The sequence below is a fragment of the Motacilla alba genome, chromosome 2 (assembly GCF_015832195.1).
Source record: "Motacilla alba alba isolate MOTALB_02 chromosome 2, Motacilla_alba_V1.0_pri, whole genome shotgun sequence".
NCBI classification, from domain to species: Eukaryota; Metazoa; Chordata; class Aves; order Passeriformes; family Motacillidae; genus Motacilla; species Motacilla alba.
Window position 1 is genome coordinate 120983798 of NC_052017.1, and position 24356 is coordinate 121008153.

The window sequence follows — 24356 nt, forward strand, 5'->3', positions numbered from 1 at the left end:
CAAATGTGCGGCTACCCAGCACGGCGGGGAGCTGAGGGCCGCGGGCGGGCGCTGCGGGGACGGCCCCGCGGAGCGCTGGGCTCGCCTACCGGGGCAGAGCAGGGCGGCCCGGGGGCCATTTGCCCTTGTCACAGAGGCAAGGGAGACCGGCGGGGTACAGCCGCGGGAGCGGGGCACTGGCCGCTCTCCCGTCCTGGCGGCCGGGGGCGCTGCCGCGGAGCCGGCCGACGGCACCAGAGCTTGGGAGCCAAGGCCCGTCGCAGCGCCAGAGCTCCCGCCGGCCGCTCCCGGGCCGTGAGGGGAGCGGCGGGCCCGCCCGCCGGCAGGGCGCGGGCTGCGCAGGCCAGTGGCTGGCGGCGGCGGCAGCAGCAGCTTTCAGTTTTCATTGAGGCCGCTGGTTACTGTTTAACGTCCCCACCCACGTTTCAGTTTGTTTAGTAAATCGATCTGATGCTGGGGCTGAGGCTGCTGCCCTGTCGCCATTGAGCAAAGTTAATTCACCCTCACACATACTCTCTCTCCTCCTCCTTCTCCTCCTTTCCCGCTTCAGCATATGGTGAGGACGTTGTCACCGCACCAAACAAGTCGCGCAGCCCAGCGCCGGGACGTCCGCGGGGAGCCGGGGGGTGCGGGGGAGGCAGGAGGCCCGGGGGATGCCGCCGGCCTGAGCTGCGACCGCGCCGTCGGAGGCCGAGGGACGGGGCGGCCCCGCCGGTAAGTTCCCGGGGCCGGCGGCCGCCAAGTGACACAGCCCCGCGCCGCCCGCCGCGCCGGACGGGCCGACGAGCGCGGCGGCACAGCTGGTGGCCAAACGGACAGCAGCCGGTTCGGGGGGATTTATGTTATTCTTTTTAAATTTTTATTAATTTTTTCCTTAAGTCGCATGGTCACGTGTCCCTGTTATCGGCTCCAGGGGCGTTGCGGGGAAAGGCGCCGCACTGGGCGCAGCTCCGGGGCGGGGTGTGCGTGTATGTGTCCCCCGGAGTGCGTGTCCGTGTGTGCGTGTCCCTGTCCCGGCCGCTCTGCCCGTGCGCCGCGTCCGGCCGCACGGCTGCCTGGCGCTGTGCTGGCATTTGTGGCTCGTCAGCGGCCGAAGTCACGGCTTTGCAGCAGGTTAAGGAACATTTTCTAGAAGGCTTTCTTGGTTTTGCCTCCCTTATTGATTTCTCCGCCCCCGCCCTCGTGGTCACCTGTGCAACAGATGAATTGTTATGGTAAAGATGTGCTAGTAGTAGCACTTGGCCAGTGCTGGATGCCTTGTTAGAGAATCTCAAAATACTTAGAAGGAAAATAATTCAAAGAGAAAAATTCAAACATGAAACAAAGCAGTCCAAGGGTGAGTTTTGCAGGTGGATCCAGTTTTTACAGTGCAGGTGCACTGTTTACAGGGTATCTTTGATGAAAGCCAACTTTCACATGTTTCACTTGTGAGTTGAACATGTGTTCCTGTACCCTGAAATGGGCAATATAGTCAAGCATTTTGAAAAGTAGACAGTAGATTGCAATGGTATCAGTATTATAAACCAACTTTATAAATTTTTAACGGTGAATTGTATTCCATAGTAAACTCTATTAAATTGGACCTTCCTTTGTGTAGGCCTTGTAAAGTGCTGCACATGCTTTGATTTACCATGATTTCTCATCCATATTGCGTAGAAAGTGGAGTAATTTAACATAGCATCTTTGTTAATTGATGCTGAGTTCATTAAAACTGAGCTAGTGAATCAGACTTACTATGCTACACAGCTTTCAAACCTCAAATCTCTTGTGTGCTAAAGAACTATAAAGTGCTATGTCATTTCCCATATTCCTTAAGAAGTTCTTACATCTTATATAGGAGGCATATTAAACATTTATATATATGCAGGTGTTCTTCAAATATGATGAACAGTATTTTTGTCATTTCATTGTTTTACTCTTTCTTTTTCATAGGCACATGGTAAGGGAGAAGGGACAAAATACTTTGTGGTACTTCAGTTCACACTTCTCATTATCCTTCAGCTTCTGAAGTATTCAGAGTAAAAAAAAAGAATTTTTAAAGTACTATTTTCATTGTGCAGTACTCTGTGTCCTGTACCCCTCTCTCCTGCTGAAAGACACCAGGCTGCCTTAGTCTCACTTCATACATGTGAATGTACATATTAAAAAAACCCCGCACAAATAGGTGTAGGACAGGATCAGGATGTTGTTACCTTGTTCATGGTGTTATCTTTGATTTTTGTAACTCACACTTTTCCTGGAATGCAAACTTTGTGTTTCCTTAACACAAAGTGAAACTTTATCTGCAACTTGCCTCATATAACAAGAAGAATTATATCTTCCAAAAATTTTAGTACTTAGTAGCAGAAGTTTAAAACTAGAGCAATGCAGAGGTCCAGTCTGCATTTCTAAGATGGCTATTTTAAGTACTCCGAGGCAGCATATTGGGAAAGGCTTCAGGTGGCATGGAGCTACTGCTGGCTGCCCTCCCTGCTGCCTCCTGCCATGGAGGTACAATGAGGAAAATGGGCGTCTTGTGGCCCAGCTATAACGGCCAGTTCCTTGGATAGCCAGGTGGTGTTTAAGTCTAATTTGTGCACAGAATTAAATTATCGCAAAGCCAGTTCCCCAACAGAAGTGTCCTTGTATAAGCACGTCTTTACTGCTCCCTTCTCTCAAGATAATGGCCCAGTATTGCCTTGCGAGGTTTAAGTCTCTGAATCAAATCCTGTTTGAGTCTGCTGAGTTTCCCAAAACACACAGCAGTGCAAAAACAGAACTCAGTCCTTAAGCTGGACATGGCTTCAGTTTCAAACTTCATGGCAGATCTTCTGTCATGGGCATATGGACTCCATACTATAAGAGGCTGCCCTTCTGTTAAGCCTGTGGTGGAAAAATGGGGTCTAGTATGTCATCAATGTTATCTGCAGACCTGCATCATGTACATTAATTACCACTGGCTATGAGAAAGAAAATATTACTTTAAACAATTGAATTCTTGTCAGGTCATTAATTAAAAGATGCTTCCTGAAAAAAATTCAATTCAAAACTAGCAATATGGCAACCCGTATGATGGGAAAAAACATCAATTTCTTGTTTGTTTTCGGTTCATTTGGGAATTTAGTCTATTACATCAAACAATAATTCGTGACTGATTTAAAATTGCATTATTGGTGTAGGATTGTTCTGAGCTGAGCAGATTGTGCTTTTACATCTGTCAAATAACAGAGGCAACATACTCCGTGTCTTAATTAATAAATGGACTATTTCAATGCAGGGATCTCTCTGCCTCACTTCTCAGTGGTTTTAAAGACCCATTTATTGCTTGTGAGCTTCAAAATATTACGTAATTTGGGTTTTTTAGGTTTTTTTTCCTTTTAATGAAGTTGTTTACCCCTTCAGAAGTTCTCCACTTCTGTGTTTGAGAATTAATATTAAGCCTGAAAATCAGTTTGATTTGCCTGTGTTGTGTCATGTGGGCAGGAGGTACGTCATATTTGGTACCTGCATTACTCTGGTACAGAAGATTTGTAATGTAGAGTGTTTTAGAATATAAGGAAAGGTTTTATTTGACTGGTAAATAGTTACCTGTTGTTCATGGTAGTATATTCTGTAACAAAATGAAATTTCTCACTGAAAGTATTGCTGAAACATAAAAGAATGTAAGGTTGAGGGAAGGTATGGCTCTTAGGTTTTAGTGTATCAATGAATAGAGCATTATATACATATCATGATGAGAAAATAAGGAAAATGCACTTCTAACAGATTAAGATGTTTGAATGTCTTACAACAGCTTTGATTGAATTAAATATTTTTCATTTCAAATTCTCAATTTTAAAACAGCACACCTTAAAAATCAGGTCAGAATGGTGTGTGTAATGTCAGAACTGAGATCTATCAAACTGAAAGGCTCCAACAACATTTTCAAACCTTTCTCAATTGTCAATTTAAGTTAATTGAAAATGAAAGGTCTCGCTTTCAGGATTGGGCCATTTAAATAGAAGCCTGCTGCTTTCATTTTGTAGAAGGGCAATCTCCCTCCACATACGTGTTTTTAAAAGGTTCATTCATAATTCTCCCTTCACACTTCTATTGGAAATGACAGAATTCATTATTTTGAGTTCTTGAACTATTTTTCTGCAACTTGGGTGATGAATTGTATGAGATCTAGTTCATAACGTGGCACGGCAACCCACAAGATTTAAAATTCTCAAGGTTCGATTTGTCTCTTTCTGGCATTCAGCTGGCACAGGCGAGGGAAGCTTCCTGTGCATCTTCTGGCTCTTATAGAGCAGGAGATTGGGATTTTTTTATTTAATACTGATCAAGGGAAAATCTCACACCCTTGCTCAGTAATTCACTAGAGGTATCCAGGCAACGAGGACATACATTACAGTCAGCGGTATACAAGGTGCTGTGAGAATTTTCCTTGCCTCCTGTTTATCTGGGATTCTAACTGCAATAGACGTATACAAACAGCACTGTTTTCACTGTCTATTTCTAACATGTAGTTTGTCTGTAGACTTCTGGGGGTTTTATTTATATTTAGCTCTCTGATGGAAAATGATTTCTTGATGTGTATGTGTTCTTCCCTAAAGAAAAGAATTCGGCTCAGGTGGGAGAGGGGGACAGAGACTCCATAAAATCACAAATACAACTCAGCTTGCAATTGATGGTGCATCTGTGGGAGTGTTTCAATGAGAATCCTCTTTTTCAGGGTAATTTTTGTCTGAGATTGCTAGGCTACACCAGCCTGGGCTGGACTTGATGAAGACAGCAGCAGTGTCACCAGTTACTTGCTAACCAAAATAGGCCTCGCTGGCAGAGAGTTATGGTGATTGAATTTCCCTTTTTCTTTGTTACATAAAGAAATTTTCACTAACTGCTGACTTGTATCAAAAGTCAGCACTGAGTGGGGCCAGTTCATACTATCAGAGCTGGTCCAGATGCTTGAAGATTTCTGACTACAATGACCCAGTTGATCATATATCTTAAGCACTTTTTGCACCTCTGCAACTGCAGTTTGTTGGCTTGTTTCTTTCTTTCTTTGTAAATTGAAGACTATGATGAGAAAGATGGTTCTTATTGATACCACCTTTTTCAGAATCATATCCCAAAGTGTCTTATGCCCTTCAGGATGATAATATTTATTTCTTTTGCAAGGAAATGCCAGACTGACATTATGTTAGCTGACAAAATTGCCTCAGTAAAGGTCTAGACACTACTCAGAGACACTAGACAGAAAAGAGATGGTGACATGGTGACCATGCTGTGATTGCACATTAATACTCAATCTCTGTTCTCTCTTGGTCCCTAACAGGTGTTAGCTTGTACCTGCTGTTGTAGTTACAAGGATAAAATTATTATTTGGGAAACTGATAGGATTTTGTGCACCAAATTGTTAAATACTTCAACTGCTTACTGCTGCCTAGTCCCAACTGCTAAACAACTTGAAAACAGTATTTTCTGCTGGAGTGTTTGGTAGACATTCAGTGGCCCTATTAGGTGGGATAGAGATCCCATACATTGGCTGCATGGGGAGTTTTACATGGTTTCTGGGCAGTTACCCTTTGATTCATACTGCCTCTTTTGTCCTCACAAAAATGGAAGTAGTTTTTTTCTTACAAAGGAGAAAGCAATACAGAACTTTTAGTGCTAGCTCTGATTTTGGTGCTAGGCACTATCTACATAAAAGGTATGTATTATCCTTATGTAATATTTCTTGCCTTTTGGAAGAAGGCATGATATTTCTGACTTTCATTTCGAAATCCAAAGCATTTCCAAAAGATTTACATTTTTAAAGAGACTGTAATGTCTTCCAAACCTCTTGTCTCTGGTGATGTTTTAGAGTGTCTTACCCTTTATTATTGCTTTTAACTTTCTTTTTTTTTTGGTCTTTTTGTCTGAATATCTGAGCTTCAGTAACTATATTAATATTGAACATGCAATTTTAACTAGGGTTTTAGGGAGACTTAGAGACAATGCTTTTTAATTTACTTCAGTTTTGACGTTTCAGAACTTAGGCAGACATAACTTTAAGGTAAAATTTTACATTTAATCATAGGAATATGAATAACTTTGGCTATGATAGTAAGAGGGAAAGAATGCAGAGAAAGGCAGTCAGGTTTATTGTGAGATTTATCTTATTATGCCTAATTTCAGACTCTTCTAGATAAGTTACAGCAATACAAACTAGTCCCTTTAAGGCTTTGATTCTGACACCCAATCTTGTAAGGAAAAGTAGATAATGATATCAACAACAAAATATTATCTTCAAAAATAAAACTAAAACTAAAAATAAAATAAAAGGAAGTTTTGTTTGGAATTTCCCCAAAAGAGCAAAAAGTAGCTTCAGGAGTAGCAGGAAGAAGTTTAAGTTGAAAAAACGCAAAATTCATTAGGCTAGTGCAGTTGTAATACGTTCGGGCTGTGAATGGATTCTGTTTCTTTTTTTATTATGGCTTTTTTAGTTTAAAGTGAATAGAGACAAAAAGAACATACCTCAAACAAAAGCTACTTTACAGGGTTGGTATCTCCTTAGCTATTGTCATTTAGCATACAGACTAAAACCGAAGTAGTATGAACCAAAGCCCCCGTGCCCCATAATTTACCATCTGTAGTACATTTAAAAACGTGGGTGCATTCAGTACTTCAAGGAACACAAGGCTGATTTGAGCCTTAGACCTTTAAGGTCTATTTTAGCCAGATTTTTTAGGTTTCCTTCAGATGCCTTTGTTTGCACATATGTAAGAGTTGAAAAGAAAACGTGCAAGTTCGCTGGCGCAGGCTGATGCATTTTGCTTCCATTTTCTGGCTTGACCAAAACAACCAAGGCAGTGTAAGGCATTAGCACCACTTGGTTCTCCACTGGCCTAAAGGTGATCGTCCCTATAACAAAGCTGCCAGCATTAATACATATGCTTGGCCCCAGTGGAGGTGGTTGTTTAAATGGCCAAATACAGACGTCTGTTGATCAAGTTCATGTCGAGCTTGCACAGCTGAGGTCTGCGTGTATGCCCGCCTGTGCTGGCACCACTGAAGAGTCAGTCCACACAATAAGTTTCTTTTCTTGCTAAAAAGAGTAGGCTGACTGGTAGATATATAGTGGAAGGGGCATTTGCCTGCTCAAAAATTTATGCAGGACAACCCATTTCACATGTTTAACATGTTGATTAGAGGTAAATAGAAGAACAAGCAACTCCACTAATGTAAACTTTCTGGTATCAAATCTATAAAGATCTTTTAAATAATGGAGCAAAACTTGGAAACTCTCAATTCATAGGCTTATATTTCAAGGGCAAGGAAATGTTAAGCAGTTTGCAAGCTCTGCATGAGAAAGGGATTCAAATGTTAACATAAATTTTATCATGAGTTTTGTTAGTGCAGAATTTAATAGCGAAGTTTTTATCTTATTTTAATCTAGTAGGTCAAGTAATTTATTTCCCAAGATGAATTTGAAGCTGAAAGAGGGCAGAAAATGAAAGACATTCTCAATGATAATTCCCAAGATTCTGTGGTTCCAGAGAGCATAAAGGACTATTCTGAAATTAAGATACATGTATGAATTGCGAAAACCTTGGCAGGTAGAAAATGAACACAGCTTTGAATGACCTGAAGAAAATATCTATGAGACTGCAGCGAATGTTTTAACCCTTTATGGTCTGTGGTCTTACGCATCTTGTAGCTTTGAATTTGTGGGTCAGAGCTCTTGCTTTCTCTAAAAGGATGAAAAGTAGCATTGTGAGCAGTCCAAGCAAACAAAGTTCTTGTTAAACCTTGGCTGTAAAGTGAAGGTCATGAAGGAAAAACTCTCTTGGAACATAAGTATTTTATTAGCTGGACAAAGCGACACTTAAATAGTTGTAGGGAAGCTGCTGTATAGAACTTAACTGCTTATCAAACATAGAAAGGCAGCATGCTCTTAGAAGTTCCTATGAAAACAGCTTCTTTTTCTGCCTTTTCTGGTAATTTACGGAGGTCAAAGAAATAGATTTGTATTTTTCAGCTTAAGAGCTCTGCTCTACCTCAGAAAAGTACAACTGGAAGCAGAAACTTTGGGAAACATGGTTTAGAAATCTAGAACATGGATTGTGTGGTGCATTCTCCACAAAGGATACATCTGCTCCCCACAAGTGCAGCTTATAAGGCTGGAAAATCAAAGCTACTCCATTGCTAGGTAAAGAATTCAACATGTCCTGTAATCCTTGATGAGTCAAAAGATTTTTTTAGATATGAAGAAAAATCTATGGTTTGCTAGTGGCTCCCATTTGCAGGACTCCCTTTATTTCAGCTGCTGTGCTTTCCCATTTACAGATTTGAATTGGTTTGCCAGAGACCACAAACATCCTCATCTTTCCTTCTTTCTCTGTGTCCTGATCCTAAAACCACTGAATTCAGATTTCTGCATCATTTTTGTTTGGACCCAGTGTTGGCTTTTTGTGGTGACCCTGGCCCTAGAGTCTGTGTAGTTATACTAGAGCTGCAAAAGGAGCTTGTGTACGTACAAGGATATCTTCATGCTGGGAATGCTGGGAGTTACTTATAGTATATATCTTTACATTTTTAGATACAGCATTTGGAGATATACATATATTTTCTATATCTGTGAATCATACAAGTCTGAAAGTTGCTTGCCTTCTTGCTCTGATAAAAAACATGTAATACTCTTATTAGTATGTGACATAGTTACATTCCTGTTGAAAATCAATAACCTTCCCATAAAGCAAGTCTTACATCCTTTCTTAAATTCATTTAGAATCATTTTGTATGCCTCATTAGCCTTGTAATTTAGGAAAGAATAAAAGAAAAAGAAAACAAACCAGCCACCTAATATTAAACAGTGTATGTAATTTAATTTTTCCGACCAGGGGGGATGTTTATGACACTAAATATATCTGCTGGTCTATAAATACCTGTGTTTATAGTGGAACAGAACAGTGATTCTCAAATGGTGCTCTATCAGACACAATGATAATACACAATGCGCTGTAGGTAGTATTATGTCACTGCCACCTTTCTTTTTTCTTGCATCTGCTACATTGCTTTCATGGAAACTAAACCTACCAGATGAAATACATTCCTAAATATTTTGTGAAATCACCCATTAGAAAGAAGATGGTCAATGTGAATAAATATGGGAATTATTTTAAAGACAGACCCAATACTTAAGCACTGCTGACATTTAAAGCAAAAGGTGTTAAGTTCCTGGAAGGAAAGACACTCTACGACACAGAAGAATATTGTTGACTTCTATGTAAAACTCACTCTGAGTGTGTTTGAAATGCCTTGAGAAGGTTATGGTGTGAGAAAGAGTCACAAGCTTTTATGCATATTCCTTGGAGTATTCCCGTGGGAATTACACCAAATTAAGGAAATGGGATGGGGCTAATGATGACTTACAGAAAAAAAACCCCAAACAAAGACAGGCATTATTTAAATCTCATATGTAATGAATGAGGGAAAAAAAATAAGGAAGGCTTTGTTTATTAGTACAGTGACACCTACTTTATTGAGTGGTAAAATGTGCCGCAATGCCTAAGCAGATGCAACTGTAGTAGACATAGTTGTAAGAAAAAAACGCAAAACATTTAACAGCTGCTTCATTAAACAATTTTTTCCTTTTATAAAAGAGATGCACTTTTAAAATTTATATTTGTATTTATTTTCTGCATGCAGTTAATATTGAGAAATTTTAAATTAAGCAAACTCTTTGCATATTTAATTTTATCTTTTAAAAATAGTCTCCAACAAAATAAAGGCAAAGCCAATAAATATTTCTATAGTTTGTAATATTATTTTTTTGTGTGTGTGTATGTGTGTTTTGGCTTTTAAAACAGATCCTTAAAATTTAAAATAAAATTTTTAGTAATTTAAACTTTTTTGAGTAGTCTAGGTTTTGACTGACACATTTTTCAGTTTGTAGGAACTTTACTTGTAACACTTTGGAATGATGTCACACATGTGAGAGCCTTACTACAGACTGTTTCTTAAATAGAACATTAAGTTTTAGTAGCTATGTTAAGAAACATTGTTGCTTTTAATAAAGGAAAGAATCCCACTAATTTTGAATTCCCTGAGCAATTTCTTCATGCCTCTTGATGCCTGTTGATTGCACCTTGATGCCTATTCTGTCTATATTGTTAGCTTTGTCAAATTAGTAATTCCAGACTTCCTATGTGTATCACAAATATGTCCATTTTTATTTAAGGAAAATTGTTGATTTTTTAACTTCTAGGAAGTTACATCTTGACTTTTCCCACTATATATATTTCTCCCATTTTTAGTATAGCTGTGCAGTTCCATCAGAATTGCCTTGCCGTAACAGAATGAAAATCAGTGTGTGCAAGTTATTTATAGACACGAGTATTAATAAGTAACAACAGCGTGTATAGGTATTTTTTCCATACAAGGGCTGATTGTATATGTCTTGTGCATGTATTTGGGAGCTTGTTTGGCTTTTTTCTCTTTATTTTTCTTTGTCTCTCAAGTAGCCCACCAGCTTTTGCTAAAGATGCAAGGAAAACAGCTGCCAGGGTATTAAATGTAGTTTGTTAGTGGACAGTCACAGCATAAAAAAATGTGGCATGCCATGTTCTTATTGCATTACTGTAGATTTCTACAAGCAAATTCTTTGGAGAGAGAGGGGGTTAATCTTGGAGGAAATTTGTTCTTGTTGTAACTTACTCTTGAGTGAGGAGCGGGAATACCATTCTGTGTGTAAGGGCATATATTAGAGTCTGTACATGTCTAGGGCTGGAGAGCTTAGCTTTAGGGCAGAAAGAGACATAGCTGAACTAAAACCAGATGAAAGTCAAGATGAGGAATTTGGTGAAGATGTGTATAGGGATGTTGTAAAGCTCTGCTCTCCTTCCCACCTCAGGTTTGTAAGGGATGAAATGAAGTGACTGACCTCCAGTACCTGGAGTTGCTGTGGCCAGGAAGATCACAGCTCAAACATCAGTCACAGCAGCTAATGGACGTGGTTGGACTTCCAGGTGGAACTATCTTTGAAAAGGGACAAGGTCTGCAAAAATTTCTATTGCTGGGTCTGGGATTCTGAGTGATCTGTTGTCCACAAAGTTTTTGGAGAAAAAGACCACACTCTGGCTGTGTGGCAAAGGAATTTTTATATTCAGAGAATGTTTTGGGAATCAGCAAGCAGTTTGCAAGCAGAGGAGAAAAACTGGATTGATGCTGAAACTATGAAATATGGAATCAGTTGAGAAAGAGCACAGAGAAGGGATAAAGAAAGAGGTACTTGCTTTAGGCATATCTCAGGCTGCAATGTTGTAAGCCAAGAGGAAAGACAGAACTTGACTGGAGCAATGACTGGAGCGGGTGCGGTAGTTAGGATTATAGGTGACTGACGACCTCAGGTTCAGGGCTTAGGCAGTATTAATGTGGTGACCTGGGAGAGAAGTTAAAGGAACAGCCTGGTAGGAGTCCACAAGGGAAAGATTCTCTGCTTAGACAAAACCAAAAAATGAGACAAAAAATTGAGCAAAAATAGTAGCAATAGACTTATGTTACAAAGACAGTGGAAGAGTTGAGGAATTAGAGAGAAATGTGTATGTATAACAAGGCACATATACATATACCTGTTAGAGGCTCATTTTTAATATACTGGAGTTTGTCAAATTCTTTAATGTCTCATTCTACACCAAGTGCACTCCTATTGAATCACTTTGGTGTAAACCTGTTAAGAAAAACGTAAGCCAAAGGCAAGACTTGAACAGTCACCAAGAAATGCTGACAATTTTTCACTGCAGCCTAACTTTTGAAAAGCTCAGGCTGAAGAAGTGAATAATAACATTTCCAATTTGCAGCTGAATAAAAAATTCTAAGTAACAATTTTAACAAAATGAAACTATTTTAATAGTCACAGGGATGCCAGAACGCCAGCATCAATATACTCTTACTAGTACGTCGCTGCTGTCATGTGGCATGTGCGAATATTTGCATCAGTTCTGCACAGTCTATTGTGAATCGTTCTGCTGACCAAACTAAAGTTAATTAACTTACACCAATTTAAAAATTACTGAGATACAAGGTTAAAATAATTCCATCATTTTAATTTACCATGTTTTCATTGTGTGACGGTAATTTTTAAATTCAGTGCTAACTCCCTTTGCGTGTTACTTGATTGAAGCAATTTTATGGGCTTGCCTAGCTTGTACCTTAGCAATGGAACAGTATGGATACAGACAATTGCTTGTTCTTGACTGCAGAAAGTACTTAAAGCCACCATTATATGCCAAAGTATTTTCTACAGTAGAGAATCTTAATTGATTCTTTGCTCAACCCTTTTAACTCACTGATTCACATGCAGTGGTTTAATTCCAGCATGTATAAATACCTGCTACATAAATGCTTAACTTTTGGTGGTCTCCAGATATGTGTTTGAAAGAAAAGCTTCGTAATCCAGTCCTATGAGTTACAGGTATTGCAGTTTACTTGAGGAAGCTACTATACTGCATTCTATACAAAGCTGTTAAAGTCATATCAAGAGAAGAAAAATAATGCATAGATTTGGAAACTACGAAGTTATGAATAGGTCATAGAAAAAATGCAATAAATTTTGAAACAAAAATAAATTTGTTCCTCTCTAAGGGTTCTTTCAGCTGTGAGATCCTCTGCAGTGCAGTCCTTTGTGCTAAGGTATAGATAATGTAAACATAAAGGTTTTTCATGCCTTCCTGGTCATTCAAACTGTTGAATGGCTGAGAGAAAACTCAGATGAGCAAAAAGGATTTCTAGGTGTTGCTATTACAGCAAATAATTTCTATTTTTAGTAATTATAGCTTAGCAGCAGTAATTCCACTAAATGTGTGACAGTCTGTGTCCCCATTTATTTGAATGATAAAACTTCAGCTGTTTGTAGTTCATCTGGAAATCACTTAAAATCAAGAAGTGTATTTTAGCCAAATGAGCAATTAACATTGACACTCTGATGTGCCTGGAAGGAGGTCTTGTTTTTATTAACACTTTCTCATTTGGCAACAAAAGAAGCGATAGCACCTGCCTGTAGTTTGGCTTTGCTTGATGAAGCAAAATAACTTCGCAGACCTTGTGAGAATGGGGCCCATAGGATTGGTTGTGGTCCACTTTCTCATTTGTGGTTTTTTCTTTTTCATTTTGTTTGAGATTGAATTTGAGAGGGAGCTTTGTTCCGGACAGTAGTTTATGGCAGTGGGCTGAAGAGATGAGATTTCACTGAATCATAGAACGAATACACAAAGAGAAAATATGTGAAAATTGAAATGACAAGGTAGAGTAGCTTGGTTGTTGAGGTAGATAAAAATAACTAGGTTCTCAGGGAAATGAGGTGGGGATTTTTTTTCCTGAACTAGATTTACTTTGAACAAGAGCAGTTGAGATGGAAAACCTAGACACCATAAAAAACTTGATAGAAACAACAACAAAAAAACCACCCTGCTTTTTCTTGTAACTTTGTGTTTTACTATGTGTGTGATCCCAAAGAAAGCAAACTAGAGTCCGTCTTCTGTCAATGTAATTCATCTAAAGGACTCATAAATAGATTTGATTAGAATGGATTTCTTTTTCCTTTATTTACTATGCAATGTTGCTGTCGGAGCATCCTGAGATTTTGAAATACACAGGAAAATCTGGGTGTTCTGCCAGTTGTTTTTCTGTTTTGTTTTAAAAGCTTGAATAATAGTATATTTATTTTACTTCCTTTAGAAACACTTGGGCGAGTTATGACTGATCTAAGACATGGGAAATACACCTTTGTAAATAGAATTATAAAGTCGGCTTATTGCCATCATGCTGCAGTACTGAAAAGGACGTGCTGGTTGGAATTCAAAAAGCCTGGGGTGCTAAACAGCTATCCTCTCTCATGCTACTGTAAGAGAGAGAATTATTTTGCTTTTGATTAATAAGGAGTTAATTTTAGGAAAACTTCCTTTAACTGTTTTAAAAAGGCTTCTAGAGAAAGCAGCCTTCACTAGCCTTGGTGGTACACACAGGAATTAACTGCACCCTAGGAATGTGGAGCTTTGTAGTGAGAGGAACAAGCCAGGGCTAAGCCCTAAGTGGTACAGTGTTTCCGACTTTTTTATGTTCTTGATTTTAGTACCTGAAAAAGAAAAATAAATCCATTGCAGTCAAATCTCATTGACTGTGAGCATGCAAGGACTGTAACATGTTTGTCAGTTTTTGCCAGTTTGCTGAGGTTTTCTGCAGAAATGTGGACTCATATTTGTCTGTTTGTTTTTCAATTTCTGTTACTTCCACTAGATTTCCATGGAGTATTGCTTGCAGCTACTCTGGATAATTATTTTTCACTCTACCAAAATTATCAGTCTGGCACAAAATAGCCATTTTCTCATCCAAGCACTTTCAGCTACCAGTTACTTCACCAGTGAGGAATGCTTGTGTAATGTGACTGCATCGAGCTGAGCGCTCACTTCTCCTGCATAAGCAAACGGTGACAATTTCCACTGTAGTTTCACTCTTCTGTTTTGCTGCTGGATAGTCTTATGCTGTTAGTTGCCTTAATTGAGAAGTATTTATAGAGCTATACAAAAATACATCATGGGACAGTTCAAAAGCCAGTAATTTAATTTGCTGACTTCTTACTTAACCTATATCTGCAGTTCAGAGCAGACTCTAAACTGATCTGCACCACTGCTGTGTTTTCTCATATATTACTGTGATGCTTGTTGGCCTCACAAGGCTGAATTTGCTACCATTGCTAAAAGGTAGCCTTTGCTCAAGGATCTTTAACACTTGCTAAAATATGATCACAAAAGTTAATATTTCTACTGCAGACCTGACTTACACAGCTCGCACTTCTTACTTGCCAAAATAAATTGGCTTTATTTTCCCCAAGTGGAATTTTCTGTCAAAGTCATGTTAGATTTTGAAAAACAATTTACTCCATTCTCTTTTAATTTGTCAGGGTGACAAATTGCAAAGAAGGAAGAACTTTTAACTTTTTGAAAGTATTTTAATTTGTTGTTGTTTTTGCAACATTCCACACTTTTTTAAAAATACGTGTGTGTGTGTGTGTGTGTATAAAACTAATTAGCTTTGAAACCTTTGAAAGTGCTAGTGCCTCTATGTTGGGAAACTCAACAGCTGGATGTTTGGAGGTGTATAAGACAAGGGTAATATATGCACTTGACAAACAATACACTATAATTGAGACCTCCAATATCTGATGTCTCTATAATAGATAGGCCAAACATTGAAATAATGTAAAATGAGATTTTTTTATTTGATGTTGACATTTTACCAATCTTGTTCCCCCCACACTTTTTGCTGCCACCTGCTGAGGTGGGTTTTTGTTTGATGTTTATACCTGACTGAATGGAACTTGGCTGTAAGTGACTCCTTTGAGTCCTCTGGGGACATCTGGTTATTTGTTAAACAACTAACTGGGACTGCCAAGTTCCTTCCTTAAAAACAATGGAGTTAATTAGTCACCAAAGTTAGAGCAAGAGGGTGATGAGACATACTTGATATGAGTGAGAAGAAGGACTGTCCTACAAGATGGAGAAGTTTACTAGAGTAATACTTCCACTAATTTCATATTCTCATTCTTATACAATGTAAACACCATAGTTACAAATAGCTCTAGTACTTTCTCTAAGTCTTCTTGCCTTCCTGGTAATTTGAACTGTTAAATGGCTGAGAGAAAACTCAGATGAGCACAAAGGATTTCTAGGTGTTGCTGTTACAGCAAATTTCTATTTACAGTAATCAGAGTTTAGCAACAGTCATTTATTTGAATGATAAAATTTCAGATATTTGTATTTCATCTGGAAATCATTTAAAATCAAGAAGTGTATTTTAGCCAAATTAGCAATTAGCATTGACACTCTGATGTACCTGGAAAGAGGTCTTGTTTTTATTAACCCTTTCTCATTTAGCAGCAAAAGAAGCGATAGCGTCTTCTCAGCTTTACTTAATGAAGCAAAGGAGAACACCTGAACACACCTGCAGTTCAGGTGGCACTGAGGAGGCTGAAAGTAATTGCCATGGTAGTTTCAAGGACAGCAGGTAGGATCATTGGGAGGTACTGGTAAAGAACCTTGACAGTGCTGCTAAACCTACTCTTGATTTAATCACAAATAGCAGGTAATAAGTTCGACTAGAATGGTATTTTCAACTGCGTATCAACTATTTTTTATGAAGTATCTTCTGTTGTGTGTCACAGTTAAGGCTTTTGAAAGTAGAATGTTCCTCCTTGGTTCAGTGACAAGCTTGTCCAATATCTTAACCTAATTTTCTATGTATATGTATACATATGCATAGATACATGTATATACATATATTTTATGGGGTGAATATATGTATTACATATTCCATGAGGATTGTCACATTTTAGTAGGATTGAAAATGTGGTGGTCATTGTTCAAGAGTGAAGGAAGATGCAGCCCTTGCCCACAAACACTTGATGAATGTCTTTGACTAAGTTGAGAAATGAAGTTGTTTTCTACAGTTAGCTGGTCTTTATTCTTATCAAAATTGTGGGGCTTTCCAATGTCAGGACACTTGGTGGGTGGATATTTCTCAGAAAAATAGAGGACTTATCAATGTTTGCTTAGGATCTATTGCATTCTCAGCCATAAAAGTAGCTATGCTGTCTATAGCACTCATAAATTTTCACCTAGTCAAGGCTACTGTCCCTTTCGTCATACAAGGTTGTGTTTTAAAAAAATGAGCATAAATGTTTTTCATTTGAAATTAGTATAAAGTAATTACAGTCTCCAAACACCTAACTTCTTCACTGCTGGTTTTGAAAAGTGATACCATAATTCAATTTGCAAAATCATCTGATTGCTTATTAGCCCCACCACTAAAATCTCTTTGCCCTTACAAGGCAAGTATATTCTCAGGCACATTCTCACCAGAGGGCACTGTTACACACATTCTTACAGATAATTTTCTGCTGGTGAAAATAATATCTGGTCCTGTAAAAAATGGCATGTTGATGTTAGATTTGGATGCACATTTTTCATAGGGTAACTCTTGCAAATAAGGTAGTTTGAACTGGTTTAGTCTCTTTATCTAGTTAAACTACCTTTTTCATATTGAGAAGTGCCCACTGCTTCCAAAGATAAAATTTTTGAAGAGAGTCCATCTTTATGTTTGTGAATTAACCACATTGTTTCAAACTCAATGCAGTTTAGAAAAAACTGATTCTAAACAGTACTGAATCTTTAGATTTACACTGAAACCGTAGCAGAAAGGCAAAGATATTTGTCTTGTTCCTCTGGATTTTTTGTTAAAGAGGATGGGAAGATAGTATCAAGTAAAACCAGTAATTCAGCTCTAGATAATTGTTGTATTTGGTCTTTATTAATAAAAAGCATATAATCATGTAATATGATTACACAGAGGATCTCTGCATCTATGCAGTGACACAAATTTGTATTTCTGCTTGGTGAATGAAGATGAGAGAACTAAATAATGGTAAAGTTATGCTTAAGGCTATATGCCTATATTTTGTTGTGGAAATGGTCTAGTTTTGCCAGATTTCTTAAGAAAAATCTTGCTCAAATTTATTTTCTTTCTTATTATGTGCCACCTGAATTTTTATTTATATTTTTAATAGGAAAAGATGTTTCAAGTTCTCTAGGATCGGTTTGGGCTCTTGCATGTATATTTTTACTTCACTTTGCTTTAGTATTTCCCAAACCACACCAAAACACGAAAATTAAATAATATACACCATTTAAAAAGAAATCTTCCACAGCAAATGAATGCTGACGTTTCTTATTGATCAGCTACATTTCTACTGAATGTGTTCCAGCCATCTGTTGCTTGTGAGCTTCCATTGCTGTTTGATCATTGAGTAGATTTTTTTATTTGAGGTGAGTCCATTACCACTGATCTGTCTGGCAGTGGCTGCAGCAAGTGAGCTGCCATTGAGAGCCCAAGGTGACTGGGCGGTCCTTTGCCGCGACCAGCAGTGAGGTGATTTCCTGTGGTGGCACGGCAACCCTGTGAAGGGCATCAGGAGATAGGGAACCAGGATTTTTCTTGTTCTATTTTAAATGGTTTTGGTCTCAGTTGTTCAACTTTTCCCCATTAAGTTCTTGCACATAGTACTGGTGAAGTTGGCTTTACTTTCATGCTGTTCACAAGTAGGAAGGTATTTGAAGATATTATTACTTCAGCTATCTTGTTACAGTTTGTATTTACTCATCTGTCTCACTAGTCTGTCTGTCATCCTATATCAAAGGACCATGGAAAATGGTAAAAACTATGACATTTTAAAAATTATTTTTTTTATTTATTTCTGAAAAGGGTTGCAGATGAAATCTGTGGAACTACAGTCTGAGCTCAGTGAAAAAGAAAATCTGATAGAAATAATTTTCACAGCAAGAGTGCACACTGCATAAGAATCACTGGGTGCAAGGATAGAGATGTGTTCTTGACATGGGTGTGTCTCAGTGAACGTCCTCGTGGTGTGTGCTCCATGTATCCTGGTATCTGATTGCCTTGCCTTGGGAGACTAAGCAAATACTGTAACTCTTCTCCTGCCAACAGGGTTAATGAGAGGGAAGCAAGGCTGCTGGTGCCCTTCCAGACCTCATCCCAATGCAATGTGTAGTAAAGCTGGGGCATGTCAGGCTCAGGACCTTTCAGTGCTCAGTGCTTTCTAGTTGTGGTTTTAGACATTGTCACAGTATAGTTAATGTTCCAAGAAGCCTTTGGCAAATTTCCACACAAAAGCATGTAAGGAAACAAAGCTACCATAAGTTAAGATGAATATTTTTTCCTGGATTAATGATTGTTTAATAGAAAACAAAGGGCAGGGCTAGGATTAGGCTTAAAGTTAGCTTTTGCACTGAAAGGAAATTGCTAATGAAGTCACGCATAGATTTGTCCAGATAAAGAGATATTCCTTCTGTTGTTCAATATATCCATGAGGTCTTACTGAAAGGAATTGTTTAATGAGGTTGCAAAGTCATTATTGCAGACCCACTGCTGCAGAGTGCATTTAACACATAGCCACATCTTAGGTATTGGTAAACAACTTAAAAAGTTGAAAGAGAGGTTGCACAGATACACCTCACCTTAGTGTCAGTCAAGATGGCAGCCATCACAGTGATACTGGATAGGGTTTTGTAACTATTGCAGTCTTTGGAACTGAACAGATGCTTTAGCTCTTTGCTCCACAACTGTGCACTGGAAATCATGGTAAAACAGATGTGTTGAAACAGCCAAACAACACTGTGTTCATGGGACTTCTAAGCATGTCTCTCCCTTTTTCATTGTGTTTTGTAACTTCTGCTGATTTTTCTGCAAGCCCCTTTGATTATACTTAGTCCAGCCTTGATGCAGGGTGCATGAATTGCCGTATCAGTGAGATTTACTAAAATAAGTCACACATGAATTGTAGGCCATTATCTATCATTAACTCATCTAGAATTTCATGGCAAAGTAAGTGCTATGTATAATGTGTTTTCTTAGTTGTTACTGGCTATGTTGCTTTAGTATATTAGAATATGGCTGAGAATAAAGTCATATGGAGTTTAGATATATGGAAACCAGTTTTGGGGGGAAGAATGGTTTTAGTTAATACCTGGTAATATTTAGAATTATTTCAGTTTATTCAGTTAATAATTTAGAGATATTTAAATTAGAATTTATAATGCATTTATTTCTTGCAAATACAAACTCAATCATCATACCTGTCTAGAGAACACTTAGGACTAGGGTCAGATTTTCATGCATCAAAAGTTGCAATTAGATGCCTATTAAAATACACTCTGTGTATTTTATGTGGTATGTGTAAATTGATCATCTTGTCTGCCAGCAAAAAGGAAGAGTGATCAAAACCATCAAAAATAGTTGTGGTTGGTAGTTCTCTTTCCTTTTGATAATGGTGGTACAATGAATATTGTTGCTGTGTGTGTGTGTGTGTGTGTGTGTGTGTGTAGGAGGAAATTTTGGTTTGGAGAAGTTGCTGCACTAGATACCCGCTCTTATTCAGCCTCTTCTGAATGCCAGCAATGCTGTTCTTCCTTCTCCTTTTTATTCTTTCAATTGAGGATATTTTTCAGCTTACTGGTTCCCAGCAGGGTGAGGCCAGCCATTATTGAGAACTGCATATCTTAAGGTGCCTGGATACTTTTGAAAAATCTCCACAGCTCCTTTTTGTGGGGATATTTGATCTTCTGCTAATTTATGTTTTGTTGATACTTCTTATTTCAGTTTGTCCACTGATATTTTGTTGAGAAGATGAGTTGTAAGCAATCCTGTGTCTACCATCTTCCACAGTCTTTGTGTACCATCTTTATTGTTTAGAACTGGTGGGGGCAGAATGTTCTCTGTGACAGGAACATTGGCAGAGTGGTATATCTCAATATTTTTTCTAATTTCTGTTTGTGTCATCTCATCTCATCTCATCTTATCGTCTCATCTCATCATCTCATCTCAGTTAATTTTCTGAAGACTAGATACTGCTTTGCTCAATGTTTTCTATACCATGTCTTCTAATTGAAAGACTGTTTCTACTAAAATTATTGGGAGTCTAAAAAAAATTAGAGGATATTTTTGTGGCATAAAACAGTTGCAGAGTTTCCTTTTTATGGCCTAAAAACCCTGAAAATATGACTTTCTTGGTCTGACTAAAAATTTACTTGTCTTTTATTAGACTTGCGTTCCAGCTGTCATCTGAAGATTGTCCTCAGACTTATGTGAGCTACTATTTCTAGACTTATGTTTATTTCTGGGTTCAAATTTGTCTTTTATAGTTCTGCTTTTTACTATGAGTACTGGATAGCTTTCTTCATCAGCTTGTTTGAAAAAATTGTCCTGAATGATACATATTTTTTAAGACTAAAGGAGTTGTGTCCTTTGTCCCTTAGTATTGCCTGGACGATAGTACATGTTGCTATTGTTTGAGATGTAGTGCTGCTTTGTAATAATTTGCACATTTTGTGTGTGGATTTGGTTACTGAATGGTATACTTTATGACTATATTCAGTTAAATATTGCAAGTTCATTGTGTGACCATATTTGTTTAGCTTGATGTAGATATGTTGGAAAATCAAGAAAAGTGGCTTGACTTTCTTACCTACTTATGTTTTTCATAGAATTAATACTATTTTCTTTTACATGTTTCTGATGAACAATAGTTTCAGCAATGAACTGGTCAGAGTGAGAGGTAAAAGTCTGTGTTCATTAATGCAGGAAAATAAAAGCTTAGTAAGACTGTAAAGAGTAAGGAATAAGAGGATTGACATGAAAGGGTAACAGAATGAAAAATTTCAGGGACTTGAGTGACCTGTAAGGTGAGTAATGATTAATATCATACAGAGGTTGTAAAAAAGCTTTTTAATCATTCTGCTCCTCACTGGTCACAAGTTCCCAAAAAGAAAAAAGGTTAATCTTGTTGGCTGGTTGGGCAGGTGGAAGGCACTGTACTGCAGCTCTGGACCTAAAATGCTATTGAGTAAAGAAGAGGCAGTGAATTGGAAGAAATAGATGTAAATGGGAACCTGGTTTTGGTGTTGCATCTAACTATTGTTAGAGATAGAAAATTTCGAATTTGCTAAAGTTTTAAAGAACCTTTTTAAAGTTCATAATTAAAAATTTTTCATAATTCAATTAAATAACATTTTCTTCATTTTGACAACTACCTTCATCCATTGTTTTTAATTTTTAACTGTCATTGTTTTGTAGATGCTTTTTCAGAAAGTGTATATATTAATCAAAATTTTGACTTAGCCTAGTAGTTACCATTCTTGTCAAGTCTTTTTTGATGATGTTTCTGTAGTGACTAAAGAATTAATATGGCGAATGTTTACAAAATTCTGGAAGTTTTCTTCTTAGAAATTCCACTTTTAAACCTGCCACAAAATACATATGTTGCAACTTCTAACTTATCAGCACATTTCCTTAAAGATAATGGGATTGCATTGAAACAGGACCCTATCTAAATATGTGCATATTTAGATATGTGCATTTGCATAACCTTTTAACTCCCTATATACACAAAAGCATTCTCTCTCACTATATATATATATATATATATATATATATATACACATATATATTGAAAATAAAACTTTAATAGAAATTTGTAGACATTAATTTTTCTTTATATTTTGGTAATTTGCAGTACCCAGATAAATTTGTATTGATTTTCATTTTGGAAACTAAAATTGTAACTATTAATGTGACTATATTTGCTTGTCCAAGACCTCAGTGCCAGGTTTTGCTATTAAGATTAGGTAAAGTACATCTTGGCTACATTTTAACTATGAGTTTTTTAGAACAGTTTAAACATGTAGGCAAACAAGCCACAATATATATAGGGAGTGTAGGGTTTTTTTTAAAAGGTCATCTGTGTAAGTTCAGCTAGAAATAACTTTTTTGTTACCAGTCATCTTGTTGCTATTATTTATGTTATGAAAATTCTATTGAAATATATTAAAAATGTTTTCATATTTTTTATGGCTGGATAATTCAGACCACATTATAGACACTGTTTTGTGATTTATTTTTAGCTTCTTTATTCAGAAATGTCTTCTAAACTTAGGGAGGCATAAAGTTGACAAAAAGCTACGTTTGTTTTTCCAACCCTCTTCCAACTGGCTGACTTTGTCAGGAGTGTAAAATTATGTAGCAGAGAGTAAAATATGTATGAAGCAAGATTCAATCATCCTGAAAGAGGCACTGCTTTGTTTTGTGTTTTGGTTTACTCCCATTATCTTTTCTTCTTTTTTTTTTTTTTTCTTTATGTGTCCATGTTTTGTTTCCCCCTGCTTTTAAGCAAAATTATGTGATTTATCAGAGTACTTTACTTTGGATCCTAGCTCACTGAAATAATTCAACACATAGCTCTTTTTTATTGTGCTTTTATTTCAGCAAGCTGAGTTTTTTGTACAATGGGATTGTGTTTGGACACCTGGAAATTCAAATGAAAAGGAGAGCTTTTACCTGAGTAGTTTTTGACCAACTTTTTTAAGTAGAGCATGCTATTTTTAGAATTTTGTCAATCTATATACATTTTTCATATATATTGGATGCACTTGCTTGTGCAAAAACAACCTGATGTATGTTTTGCTTACAATATTAATGCAGCATATTATATGTTATCTTGGTCACATCACTTATGTGTTCTGAGTACTTGCTACTTTATGGTCAGGCTTCCACATTTGTGTATCTCATTCCAGTTTAAAAGGTGGAGGGTACCCAGAGCTCAGTGCAGAGAAACAAATCCCTGCTGAAATCTGCAGTAAACCAGTCTGTCTAATAAAAGGCTAACCGAAAGTGTGAATATCTCTAGAAAAGTCTAAAGATTGAGAGACCACAAGAAGAACAAGCAATGCAACAGATTTTAGATTGACATAGAAAGAGTTGCAGAACTAATCACTAATCACGGTATGCTGTAGTTAGTACAACTTTAATTTGACTGATTGTTAAGTATTTTGGGGAGAGAGAAGTCTGATTTGCTATCAGATTCACAAACGTGTAGTTAGATTTTAAATAACTTTCTTCTTTCTTTATACTAAGCACATGTCTACAGTCTAATAACAACAGCCACCAAATACCATTTGATGCTTCCAGCTAATTCGGACAGTATACTCAAAGGCTAAGATACATATTTTCATGTTTTAGCACAACCTCAGTGCACCCATGCAAATTTTTCATTATATCTAACTCACATGCAAGTAGATTTGGGATGAATTTGCAAAGCTTTCTCTTTTTTCCCTTAAAACTGATTTTCCTTTCTCTGAGGAGTTTTTGGTTTTTTGTTTGTTTTGTTTGTTTTTTGTTTGTTTTTTTTTTTTTGCACAGTTCACGTGAAGCAGGCTTTAAAACATTGAGCATAAGTCTGAGAGTAATAAGAACCATAGATCTGAGGCAGAAGAGATTTAGTAGCAGCTCCAGGTATCAGTGGGTGCGAAGGTCTCTGTCATTAAGGACCACACTAAATAAACATGCTGGAATATGATTGCTTTATTGCTCTTTGCTCATTTTATGTCATTTTATTGCCCTACTAATGACTATAGAATTAGGCGTGTAAGGGAGGTCTGAAAATGTAGAACTAAAAGAGGCACATAGACAAGTATGTGCTTCCTGTAGAGATTCCAACTTCTCATCATGGATGATGAATTTACCTTGCATAGATGAGTAAGGGCAGGGAGAGAGACAGAGAGTACAGATCCATTTCTAGGCTTCATCCTCACTTTAGTACCCCTGATGATTCTTACGTGCCTTTTTAGTGATCCCAATGGGAGAGGCTGTGTCATTTCAAGTAGTGGGTTTTTTTTCCTCCACTATTAGTCAAATGGTATATTTCTGATCTAGAGGCTATACGTGAAAATACACAGCTAAGAATTCATTTTATAGATGTTTAACTGTTGAATGAAATAGTCTAATTTATG

At 37.6% G+C, this 24356-nt stretch overlaps 1 protein-coding gene across 1 annotated transcript in view; it reads left to right on the forward strand.

Annotated features, from left to right (window-relative positions):
- The first annotated feature begins 370 nt into the window (after positions 1 to 370).
- The window catches only part of HNF4G (hepatocyte nuclear factor 4 gamma), a 62584-nt gene continuing 38598 nt past the window's right edge, over positions 371 to 24356 (forward strand). Inside the window, exon 1 of the mRNA XM_038128801.1 lies at positions 371 to 714. The gene's annotated coding sequence lies outside the window, so the exon portion shown is untranslated. The remainder of the gene's footprint in view (positions 715 to 24356) is intronic.